Source organism: Aythya marila (genome assembly GCF_965140915.1).
Source record: "Aythya marila genome assembly, chromosome: 14".
Lineage (NCBI taxonomy): Eukaryota > Metazoa > Chordata > Aves > Anseriformes > Anatidae > Aythya > Aythya marila.
In genome coordinates, this window is record NC_139055.1 from 14,982,564 (window position 1) to 14,996,085 (window position 13,522).

A 13,522-nucleotide genomic window follows, 5' to 3' on the forward strand; every position below is an offset into this window, starting at 1 on the left:
ATCTTTGTTATCTGAGCTCTTCCAGCTCACGCAGAACATGCCAAAGAAATGGTCACTGGCAGAGACCAGAAAGTTAAATCTATTCTCCTACAGTGGGCAGGGATGACACAGAGCGTGCACACACAGAAGAGCTGGAGGCATGCAGGGGACACAAAGGAGGGCATGAGCACGCAATGGTTTCAGCTGGTGTGGGATGAGTTATGGTGCATGCAGCCATCTGGGAGAGGGTTCATGGCTACTCTGGTGGAGGGAGCTGCCTCTTCCTTCTACCAGGCCAGGCAGATATGTGGGGCAGCTGCTTTATTGTCCGAACCTCTTTCCCATCAGGTCATTTGTGGGCAGTTCTGATGATTCAGTGGGGTTTATTTCCCAATTCCCCAAGGCCATCCTTCCTTCCTTAATGACTCTTGTGTAGCCAGACTGCTTCTAGAGGCTCAGGACTTAAATTCCCAAGTTGCCTAGGCACAAGGCATTACAATACCAAACAAAGTGGTACCCACGTATTTCTAATTACTTGGATTGAAGTGACTTACCTAAATCTATGTAAAAAAAAAAAAAAAAAGCAGTGGTGGAACATGAGACTGAAGTAGGATCTGCTAAAGCCCACGCTCACCGTAAACCCCTGAGCCCTTTCCCCTGGTCTAGGTGGTGCTCTAGAGATAAAGGAAAGTGCCACAAGCTCAGTTCTTGGGTTCACCTTGGAGATACCTTTACATAGAAAGCAGCCTTGATAGGTGTTTCAATGTTCTGCTTTCATAGCACTTTCTGAAGGTCAGGAAATTGGCTGCTGAGAGCCTCTTCCGAACAGTTTACAGACCGGGAGCTTCAGCATCTTGGCTAGTAACATCTGTGGGTTTGTGCTTCAAAGGAAAGCCTGGGGAGGGTGGGTTATGTTGCAAAACTGGGCTCCTAGTCCACATCCATGGAAGCTTGCTGTCCATTATTGAAAATTGCTGTTATATTTCCTTCAAGAGTGACTGCTGAAACACTGCATCCAGCTGCTAACAGCTGGGGTGCTGGGGAATATAATGCATGTGCTAGGTCATTTTCTTGGAAACCTTTAAGATATCTAAATACAGTCTGAAGAGGGAAATGATTTTCACTGAAGACACCTTCCTTTTGTTAGCTTCCTCTCGCTGTGGTGTTCTTCTGATGTCTCACTTTGTGGAAGGAAGCAGAAATACTTGTTGCAAATAGTGAGGATACTGCTTCACCACAAAAGATCTGGCAAAATGTTCTGTGGGTTTAGATTCATTTTGAGTAGTACATGATCAAAAGACCAGCTTCATTCTTTTCCCGAATCAAAGTAAGGAAAGCTCAGAGGAACCTAACCATTTCCATACACATGAGGCTAGAGCTGGATGAACACAACAAAATCTTATCAAACAGAAAAGATGAATTCACTCAGTCACTGTTAGCTTGCGTAAGACCATTTATCAACTGAGTACTGGAATGGCTGAGCATTGATTTTTGGAGAAGTTTAGGACTCCTCCAAGTGGTACAGACAATATTTCATCAGACAATTCACATAGGAAAAGAACGTATTCTAATTCACTCTTTCTGCATTCTAACACTTGGAAATTTATTCAAAAGGCACTGCACAGAATCCATTTGCCCCAGATATTGTACAGCAAATAGTGGAAATGAACATTTTCAAAAACTCACAGGTTGAATTTTGCCTTATACTATTAGTAGTCTAACAATTATTACTCTGACAATTATGTCCAGATAAAACACAACCAACTGGCAAGTAATACATTGACAGAAGAGGAAAAATATAACTAATATTGCTGGGTAGTTTATTTTGTATCTCTTTGTCCTAGCAGCACCATTAAAGCTTGGTTAGTTTAGGATGGCTAATTTGTTTTTGAAAGAATCTCCATCTGTGTAACATGTTTTGTTAAATCTAAGCCAAATTTAGTAGAAAGGAATTGTATTTTTGCATGCCAGAAAACGATGTATTTCCTGTTAATTTTGCAGACATGCCATTTAATTTTTTGCCCGGTTAATTGAGCTCAGCTCCATTAAAGGACAGTCATTGCTGAAATGTCCTCTAAGTTGTCACTAAAGCAAGAAACAAAAGCTATTTATTAGGGGTGATCTTTTAATAGAAGAGGAAAGAGAACTCTATATGGCTTACTCAGGAAACTTTTTAGTTCTTCCCTTTGACAAGGGAAGTTTTCACTGCATTTTTGTACTGTTTCACTAACAATGCATAGCACAGGGCTGTCAGAAAAAATGAAGAGGAGAGGGATACTGTTTGTTTTTTTTTTTTCCTTTATTTTTGTTGGCTGCAATAGAAGCATCCGATATCCTCTTGGATATGATCTCTCAAGTGCTGAGTAACACAACAATGGAGTAGAAATTGCAAGGTAAGAGCTGAAGTCTTCAGAAGCTAAATTCATAAAGGACAGGTCCTTACCTATCTGGATCATCTGGGAAACCTCTTGTATGGAAAAGTGAAATATTTTGGTGCCTTTTGTTATCATCTGTAGGTTGAGAGGTGAGAGATGAGCATGTGGTTGGGACAGCAATACTGCAGGATGCCACAGAGGCACTTCCATGCTCAGCATCACACAGTGGCTGTTGCTTTTGTTGAGGCCTTTAGCAAGTCCTTTACCCCATGAGCGGGAATAAGAATATTCTATTCATCTCCTCTGCAGATTCTTTGCCTTGTTAAAATTAAATACAAATGTTGAATTCTAGGTGCTGTGAATAATCCCTCCTACATACATCTCTGCACATTAAAGACCATGTGCACAGATCTGAGCTCACAGCCCATAGGAGACAGCTCTAGTCCCAAACTGCAAAGCATGCATACTGCTCCAGCATTATACTTCTGTGCTTTGAAACTCCTAGCAAGAAAGACTTGATTTTTTAGGAATTTTCCTCACAAGTGATTATCTATCTAAGGAAAATAGACAGACATGTACTGGACACAAATTATCAGAGGAAAGGGTCTCCCTGAGGTTGCTGGTCAGGCTTGGGTGAAGTAAGTGACCACCTGGCCAGGTGCTGATACGAAGCAGCAAAAACCAGTGCGACCAAGAATGAACCAGGCTCCAGCTTCATTCTCAACTGTTTTCCCTCGGGGTCAACAGATAGGATAATCCTGGGGGCCAGGCCCTGCATGACCACTGGGCAAAACCAGGTGCTGGTTGCAGCATCAAGCAGCACAGCCCACCACTTCCCTCGAGCATCTCCATGATGGCTGTTCAATTTTGAGCCAGTTTACAGAAAAGTGAGTTTTCAGAAGAACCTGACTGATGCAACATTCACAAATGCTGCTTCTGAAAGCTCAGATCTCATCCTAAATACTTAAGCCATCTGTATGGAAAATGGAACTGAGGTTCCCAAAGCAGCTGTGTGTGTGTGTGTGTTTTGGTTTTTGTTTTTCTTGAGAAGCTTGCAGTTTGCATCTGTAAATTAACTCAGCTGCTCTCAGTCAGTGGGGATGAGGCAAATTGCTCTGCTCTGTGGCTGAACTCATCTTATTAGTGGGAGAAAGCTAGCTATATTTAAGGGTTGTAGTCTTAATGACTTGTGAGCTGCATTTAGCTGGTTTTGCCTGTGGAGAAGTGTTTTTAGGTGTATATATATTTTTATAAATACACAGAAATTTAAAGGATCAGGAGGAAGCTTGACTTGGTTTGGTATTAGCAGCCAAATAGGGATCTGTGAGGCTTAAGGCAATGAATAAGCTGTGGTTTACACTGTTAATGGAGTAGGGAGAGGAAGAACGGGATTGGGGGTTGGATCTCGTTAGTCTGTAAAATAAATTATGTATTTATTACTGTTCATGGAAATTTATAGGAGCTCTGTCCATAGGAGAAAAGATGTGCTCTGTTCCGAATTGAGCTTTTCCCCAGCCTGCCTACCTAGTCATAAATATATTCAGGTAGGTTTAACAATTGAAGTACAAGCTATTTATACACTGCTCATTATTTCTAGCTTGAAATATCTGGCTGGCTCTGTGTTAAGTATGTGATTTTAGCTTCTAAATGTCTATGTCAAAGCCTCTCCTCCCTCTGTGCCTTATAAAAAAGAAAGATTAGAAGAAATGACTTGAGAAAACTTGAAATTTAAGAGGAGCAAGTAGGAAGCCTTCTGTGGTGTCTGCTCTCTTTATCCCCCTTATTAGTACACTGAAATTGCTATGTTAGCTCTACTGCTTTTTTAGCTTATATTTCTTGAAAAAGTCTAAAGGCATCTAGGATTTCATGAAGAAGTCGAACTTTGGGATAGAGTTCTTGAAGACAGAAGAACTAACTCAGGCAAAACATCATTTGCCTCAGGACAGAGCTGCCCCATGGAATGGGGAGAGACAGATAGGCAATGAGAATGAGCTGTGTTTGCTGGGCTGAATGTAAGGAGCAAGCACTTTGGCTACATGTCCAAAGAAAGTTTACTTAGAACCCACCTTACAGAGGCATAAATGCTATGCTTGACAAGAATGAGCTGCCTGGTGGGGTTTGTGGCAGCTGTGGGATACCGAGAGCAGAGGGGTTCAGGCTTGTGCCTTTGCTGTTGCATCTCAGTGATGATGCCCTTGCCTTGGAACAACAACCCAGTGTGTGAGCAGGCACACAGAGTTGCTGTCTGCAGATAAGGCATAGAATTTTCTCAAACTCACTGAAGATCCTATACTATTCTTTCAAAATAGGAACATGTTTAGTGCTAGTGCTCTGAGTTCTTTGTATTGAGTGGATGTTCTGGCGGATGACGGCTGTTGCAGAGGGTACTGCAGGGCATCAGAAGCACATTCAGGGAAGCAAACCAAGCTATTACCCTTACACTGCACTGTCACAGTGGTCAGCAGACTTGTGGATGGGTGTCACTGATAGCTGCAGGGATGGGCAAAAGTATTTGTCTGTCAGCTTGCAGTGTTAATGCAAAAAACAGTGAAGATGGACCACATGACATGTCTGCCCAGTGCAATCACAATAATACTTCCAGCTTTTGCAGAGGTAAATGTAGCTATAGAACACTGCACAAAACCTACTGGTTTGGTTTCTACTACTGCTTTTTACTTCAGTAAACTTGCAAACTTAAGGGTGTAGAAACACGAGTAACTATAATATTTTGTTGTCCTTCATACAGCTGTGCTCAGTTGTTGACAACATGGCTTGGGAGAAAGCAGATGGTTTTGCAGTCCAGAAGTCTGGAATTCATTAGTGGAAATTTTCAGACTTTTTTTTTAATTCCTTGGCTTAGCTACAAGAACTCAAAGCAAACAGAGCTGAAAATTCATAGCAAGCAGCATGAAAGAGTTTCTTTGCCCTCTTTCACCAAAAAAAAAAAAAAGAAATGACTGGACAGAAAAGTCAAACACTTAAGAGTTTCTTTTACCTCGTTTGCTTTATCTCTGAGGAAAAAAAAATACTGAGAAGAGGATCTTTTAAGAGCTTCTCTGGAATCCAGGTTTATTTGTAGAACACCAACAAGGTACTTGATAGTAAAGACTGGTTTTGTGTTAACCTTTTGAAGGGAAGGGGAGGAGACAGAAGAAATGATGTTAATTTACTCCTTGAGGAGTTTGGACTGTGTAGCATTCCTTACAAGGATCTCTTTCTCCTACCAAAAAGCACACAGGAATCCTGTACAGAAATAAAAACTGCACAGGGAACGTTAACTGGTGAGAGCCTGACTTGAGACAGGAGCAAAGCTCGCTAGATGTACTGCTCCAGTTCCCCTATCTGGGGAGGCAATGGCATCATCCCAACTCCTGGGAACCCGTTTCTAGACCTCTGCTGATGTTTTCCTTGAGATCTGTGCCCTGAGCCTGCCCCAGGAGCCACCTTTCCTCTCATCATGTTATTTCCCAGCACTCTTCAACAACAAATATTCCTGTTCCCGAAGGTCCTCTCCTATCCTGTTACACTCCCCCGATCCTGAGCTGCTGGAGAAGCTGGGCTTTGGTCCGGGGCCAGCAGCTTTGACAAGCAAAATAGTAACAAGCAATGAGTTGGAGAGCCTTCTCTTCAATAAGTAAAGAGAAGGTAGAGAGGAAAAACTGTGCACACGAAACCTCTCCTACTAAAATCTTTCAGCATGCGCTGTGGTTCTGCTGCAGGGGGTGTTTCAATGTGAGCTTCCAGAAGCTGCGTGGCTTGTGAATGGTGCGGTGCTTTTAGAGGCACCTACAGTCTGGGCAAGCCTTTAAGCCTTATGTAAATAGTGGCTAGCAGAGCGACATTACCTGGGACTTTAAAAGGGTTGGGTAAACTTCTTTGGAATTGGGGGAGTGTTGCTTGAGGGGAAAAAAAAATGTTTCCTGCTTCTCAGTCATCCTGGATTTCCAGGATGTTAGGTTTTATCCTATGCAGACGTGGGGGAAGCAGTTGCTATGTCATAGCACCCTTGAAGCAGAAGTCCTGTCATAAGGAAGCTATGCACTTATCTGGACAAAGCAATGACTTGCCAGCTGGACTGGAGCTAAGGAGTAATGCCTCAGTGTAAGCCATTGCTAGTCAGTAACATACAGAAGGTGCTGTGGTTTGTTACCACTTCACATCCGTGCTCCTTGCTCCAAGACAGCCAGTAAACAATGTGACTTGGGGAAAAAAAAAAGAGAAAATGGATTGTTTTTCAGTAAACCAGACTGTGTAGTTATGGCAGATGATAATCCTCCACTTCTTGGAAAAGGCAAAGATTCTTAGCTGGGATTTCCTTAGGATGACTCATTTAAAAAAATAAGAATAAAATCAAGTGATGCTTCATGGATATCACTGCAAAATGAAGCAGCAAATTTCTGGTCCTTAGCACCAGGGGTTTCAGGCTTGTTTCCACGTGAACTGACAGTCTTCCTAAAAAGCATTGCCTTCGGTTCCCAGCACTGAAATTCTCATTCCAACTCCAGTTGCAGGTGACAGACAGACTGAAACAGTCTTTTCTGCCTTATTTGAGTGCTTTTTTGTTGTCAATTAATTCAGAAGACAGATGATATAAAATAGAATTATTCTTTAATGGAAAATTCTTCGTGAGTGGATGATGTTTTTAGTAGAACCACGTTAGAACTGCATTCATTTAGGTTGCTTAGAAGTAATTCACCTAGCATGAAAAATGGAGATTTATAAATGTACGTTCTGGTTAAGTGTTGGCCACTTCAAATCTTTAATTCGACACCTATCTGTGGTTGACTAGATTTGGTTTAATAAACTATCTTATAACAACATGACTGAAGCCAAGCTCTCAACCCAAGCTGAATGTAGTGCATTCAGTTGCTCCCTTAGGCTATGGCAATGCTGTGTGTGGAACTGTACAAGCACCGGTTTAAACACCTCTGTGGCTTGAAGACTTTAACACCATTTCCCTCGAAAGCATGGGCAGGACTTCCATAGCCTGTAAAGCCAAGGAGACTTGTGACCATCCTGCCTGCTGCAGGACCTGGTGGTGACAGCCTTGGTGTAGAGGTGGTGTCCTGCAGGGACATCTGCAGGGGGTGGAGGAGAGCCCGGTGCACGCAGCTGTACAAACACGGGGCTCAGCTCTTTTGGTTTCGAGTTGGTCAGCCACTTTGGGTCAATTGAATTGAAAAGTGAATTTGCTGACAAAATGTACAGCTTAAAAAAAAAAAAAAAAAAAAAGGTTTTGGATTTGACCTGAAGTTAAATGTTATAACCGGGGACAATATTTTTAGACTAAAAATATTTCCTGTTAAGAAGCAAGTAAAATATGGATAACACAAATACCCATTCCTCTTTGACTTTCTGGCAACTGCCTACTCCCATTCCTCTATGCTCCCCCACAAATTCTTCTCCGAATTTTGGCCAGGATGTAGTGCCTTAATATTTTTTTCCTCTTTAAATTGTAGAAGCAGGAGGAAGTGTTTTTATAATGTTTGTGCTTGGTTTCAACAAGTAAGTCAAAGAAGCACAGTTAAGTGGCAATACTTCTTTTACAATCAAAAAAATGTTCTGGGGGAAAAAAGTCTCCTGGGAGAGAAAAAGCATCACCTTATCTCCTCCTTACCTAAATACAGTGATGGGGTGAATTGAGGACAATAGTTTGCTTCAAAACTGAATTTTCTGCTTTTGGGAAACCTATAGCTTATCTCATCTAGTATGTTCACACCCAAATATTCATAGCCCAACTGCAATGCCACAGGCAGCTTCGATTGCCAGAGGCAACTTCGCAGTTCTACTTCACAAACACCCCCCAGGGATGCCATCCTTTTGTGGATGGTGGTATACCCTAAACACAAAACTCTAAATCAGTTTAGGAGTTGGAGCTATTAGGAGTAGCAGGAATCTGAGTGAACCCAAAAGGAAACTTTTAATTTTACTGTAACACGAAGATCCTCTGCTTAGAGGAGAGATTTTTTTTTTTTTTTCATTAAGGGAGTTACAGGGAATGAAGAGAAAATAGTGTTTTGTTTTGTTTTTTCCTGGCAATAAATCAGTGTAACTCATAACTTCATCGTAACAGTTGGTTAGCTGTGTAATTTGCTGTAGAAGTTGGCAAGGGACAGATTTATGGATAAGCATGAGCCTGGCCAAGGGGTGGTAGCTTGGTGTGGGACGTGCTCCAGATGAAGCTACAGGGGAGTTGCTGTGTCACTGCAAAACTTTGCCTCTGTTTTGTGCTAATTTAAGGTTAACATCCTGCGTGCTTGTTGTAGAGCAATCTGTTTCTATTAATTTATCAACCTATAATTTCTCTTCAGCAGTCTCTCTCACTGTGTCCTGTACCAATGCTACGTATGCAGTGAATAACTCGATGTTCTGCATTACTTCTGGTACTTCCTGATCCCTGGTACAGAGGAACTGCACAAGGCTTGAGCAGTTTGTGTACGTGAATGACAATAGAAAAGTTTCTCTGTCTCCCATGTGCAATGAAAACCAATACAAATGTGCCCAAACCTGATTTTGAGAGCTGGTAGATCATGGCAGATCTGAAAGCTCTACAACTCTAAAAACAGGCATAGAGGGTGCATTAGACTGCACTGACTGGCAGTCTAAAGAAATGAATCCTTCTTGGTAGGGAGATGGTCAGGAGGTAGGAGGATCAATGAAAACTACAGTTTCTCGGAGTTAAAGTTTGAGAGGTTTGGTGCCTGGGTGGAGAAAACCAGCTTTATGCACCCAGGCTCTTGGTTTCAGAAGAAATGTCCTTATTTAACTCTTTACTTCTCAAGATCACTTTCTTATACTGAAATCCAATGGGGACATATGGATTTCCAGCCTCTGTCTCATCTCTGACTGTAATCTGTATCAGATGTTTCAGGAAGGTGCAAGACATCCTTGCGCCTTGGTATTTGGAGCTTTGCAAAAGCAATTCATGCTCCCAGCACCCTTCTCCCCTCTAGCTCCTTCCAGTTGCTCCCGTAGCAGTTTCCTGCCAGGCAGTGGTGGAAGAAGCAACGTTGGGGTGTGAGAGGGTGAAGAAAACTGGACTTCTAGTTAGCCTCCCCTTGCCTTGCTTTGTGGAGAGTGTTGGTATGTGTTCTGGAGAACAGCAGGTTTTGATTTGCAAAATCAGAAGCTTCTTGCCAGAGAACTGTCTAAAGGGCAAACCAGAGGGCAGCCAGCAGCAAAACTATTTTCTAGCTTCAAAGGTGTTCCTTTCAAAGGCCAGTTTAAATCCTTGAAGTATTAAAGCTGAAAAAACAAATCGGGAGAAGAATGGAATGAAATTATTGTTACCAAAGTAGCAAGCCAGGTTCATGTGTTTAGAAGCAAAAATTAACCAGAGCGGCGCAGAAGTTGCACTTCACCCTGCTCTGTGGTGTCGAGTGAGCCTGTGCTAGCTGGGAAGTGCCGCGTTGCTGCAGTGTGGCTGCTGCAAGGAGGGCTCTGCAGGAGCTGGGTGAGGAGCCCGAGGCTTTCCTCCAGTGGAGAAGCAGGAGGTGATGCTGTGACTGGTCTGATGGTGTGACTTAGCTGTACCAGCCCTGCTTAGTGACTGTGGTACCTTTCTGATTCCTTGTTCAAACACTTTAAGTGAAGCCCCAAGCCATAAATTGGTGTATACCGGATAGAGTTAAGGATTACTTCTAATGCCTTTTTTAATCTTTGGGATTTAAGCTTGCTGATTCCTAACATTGGCACGGTTCCGCCAGCTATTGAGAAAAGCTAGCTCTGCTCCCTCCAATCCCACATAATCTGTGGGAATCCTGTATTTATGAAAAATACTGAGTGGATAGTTCTGATATCCTTATAACCCCCAACCCCAAATTTCTGGGTATCTGTAATGCTCTGCCAGCATTTCTTACTCTTGACCTAAAGACCACACAATGGGCTGAGAAAATTAATCCTGTACCAAAAGCTAGCTTGCTTGAAAAATCTATAGATTTTTCCAAACACTTTTTATCTCCCTGTCATTTCCCCTTAAATTATTTGCAGCTCCTGTTATGAGCAGTTTACATCAAAGCTCAGGAAAATGCTTAATGCTTTTAAAAACATAATGCTTTAAATGAATGATTATTAAATGTGCCCTTATATTTTTTAAGTATTGCAAATGTAGTTAATTAGCCTGGTTGGGTTTACATTGCGTATGCTCATCATGGCAATTCTGGTGAAAAGCTGTCACTGAGTTGAATCCTGGTTACTTAATTCTCAGTCATAGGTAGGATGTTGATTTGCATTTACACATAACTCTTCCTAACACACAATTTCTACTGTATCAAAGCCAGCTGTTTGTCAGCGATGGATGCTGATTATTTCTGTCCTGTTCTCAAAGAGCTCCAAAGCTGTTAATCACTATTATGGACTCTTAAACTGAAAATACCAAGTCCCTATTCCTACACAAGTCCCAGGTGAATTGCTAGTTGACACCTCCGCTGAGAGAACGTCAATATAACAAACATTTTTTCCTTTCCTTTGAACTTCTCAGCAGAAGAAAGGTGTTGCTGTTCTCACTTCAAAGGCGCTTGCTGATTATCTTCAAAACTTGCTGTGGAGCTGAGGTGGAGGCGGAGGGTGGCCATCCCTTCATACTCAGCTGTGTCCTGTCCTGAGGCACACGGGCTGTACGTGGCATAGTGCCCAGCTTTCTACAAGTGCCAGCAAAGTCAGCCTCTTTCCCTTTTTTTTCCCTTCTATTCGTGGATCTCAGCTTAAAAGTAATGACTCTAGGTTAAATAGCAGTCACTCTTTTATCAGAGGGAAATCCAGATTGAGCTGGCAGCCCAAATATTCCTGAGGGCTGTGGTAGGAAACAGCTCCATTGCACATTACTAAAACTGAAGTGGCGGCAATGGGAGTGCTCAACTTCTTTCAACGTTTTAAATATTTTTATTAAAAATAATATATAAAAAATGCAGAAGGTGCAAGAGTGTAGTTGAGGAAGATGATGACCTGCAGTGTACAATGGCTGCTTTTGTTCTTATTTTTTACATTTTGAAGGAAGATTTAAAGGGACCCTCATCAGTGTTCCTCTTCTCCAGTTTCTTTTTCTTTTTTTCCATTGAATTATCATCATTGATATAAGAACTTTTGCTGTGTATTTCAGTATGAATCTAGCTACAGATTATTAGTTCTCAGAAATCAGTCACCATTCAACCAGCAGTCTAAAAAGGGTAGTTAAAGAGTTTTATAACCCAGCTACAGCCACAGAGGTTGTAAAGGACTTCCATTTGCTCACCCACTGTCCTCTGCATCATATCCAGATCACTCACTTCAGTGATGCTTCATAGGGCAGTGTCAAGTCTAGTTCTGTCACCAGTGAAAGGGCCATAAACCAGCTTTGCAGCCTGTTCTATTGCATAACTGCTTCTAAAATTTTCCAACTATTTGTCACATTTCCTCCCATGTATTCTCTAATTCACTTTCAAGAAAATCATGGAAAAGCATTACATGAGTCTGGGAAGTGTTGACTGATAAGTTACAAAAGTGATGCATTAATTGCTAATTAATGCAATTTATACGCTCTGTTTAATCTCTTTTTTGTTTGGCTTTGTTCATGGGAATATCACACAGAGATGAAATGTTTTGCATGAGTGAAATTTTGGGCTCTGGTTTGTAATCTTTGGCAATTACTAATTGTGGTGATATTAAAAAAAAAAAAAAAAAAAAAAAGTGCTTCTTTCCCACTGTCTGTGCTGCTGGCTAGTTATCTCCAGTACCAGCAGGAGAGGGGTCTGCCCCTTCCCAGCTTGCTGACACACCAGGCTGTGAACACTAACAAACTGAGACGAAGGGTAGTTTAAAATAATACACTAGAGGCCGAGGAGCAGATGGGCTGACAATAATGGGCTGGTGTTACGAAGGAGGTAGGTAACCTTGAGAAGACTGGGAGGGGGCCCAGCTGAAAGTAGTGAAATCTTCAACTATTGCACATCTGTATTTGGGTGTTTCCATGCCTTTGTGCTGGTTATCTTAGATAAGATCATTAGTTTGGTATGATTGTTTAAAAAAATAATCATCAAAAGCTAACAAGTTACGGAAATTCATGTTGCATAGAGATTAAAAAAGATGTTATATTTATTGTATATAATTTAATACAAATAACAAGATAATTTAACACGAATAAATGAGATTATGAACTTCCCACTCAATTTGGGCTGGGTTTGGGAGAAAATGCAAGATCAGAGTCTGCTTCAGAGGAGGAGGAAGTTAATCGAAACAGACAAGATAAACTGGAATGGAGTGTCAAAATGACTTGCCTGATGTCACACAGCAAGTTGGTGACAGATCTGGGACTACCAGAGTGACAAATCACGGGCCCGTTTGGTTTTATTCTGGGGGAGTGAGGAGAAGAAAACAAAACTGGTTTGTACTGAGTATGGTGTGCATAGCTGTTCCGTACAGGCAGTAAAAATGCATGTATTCTTTCTTAGAAACTAATTTAAATTGATTTCCAACAATACACTGGTTCTCTTTATTTTTATGACTTCAAGATATTTTAAATCTCGCCTTAAAAATGAGTGATTTCCTTTGTAAGCTCCTGCGCTACTTTAAGAAAAGTACCTGCTTTTTTGTGAGTTGAAATGTTGAGGTTCAATCTTTTATTCTTCGTTCAACCTTAGCATCAACAACAAAAGTAACAGTTTGAAGGAATCACTCATTTAAGTAAAAATGTACTACAGAAGTTACAAGATAAGATGAGCTCTTACTTTCTATTTTAAATAGGATGCCTTGCACTTGAATTTCAGTAACTATGTAAGGCGTAGCTAGGGTTATCTCTGTGAAGTATTTCTGTGTTACTTTCCCTTTTCCTTTTGTTATTATGATCAGACAGAAACATCACAAAGCTATGTAGTTTAAAAAGTCATGTTTGTTTCGACAGCTGCTTGAGCTACTTTTGCGAGCAAAAGTGCTGCGGTTTCCCCAGCAACACGCTTTGAGGCACTCGCTCTGTCAGTCATCGCTCCCATTCCTTTGCTCGGAAGAGGCTTCCTGAGATAAGAGGTCACAAGTTTCTCCAGAAGAAGGCGAAGCTCGAGCCTGCTGTGTGGGTCACGTCTGCACTGAGGTGCCTGTGAGCGGTGCTGGCCGGCCTGGCCCTGTGGGCCTTTCACACCCTCCCCACATCCATCCCAAAGGAGCGCACAGCCCAGGACAGAAGCGGATGGAGGCTGTTG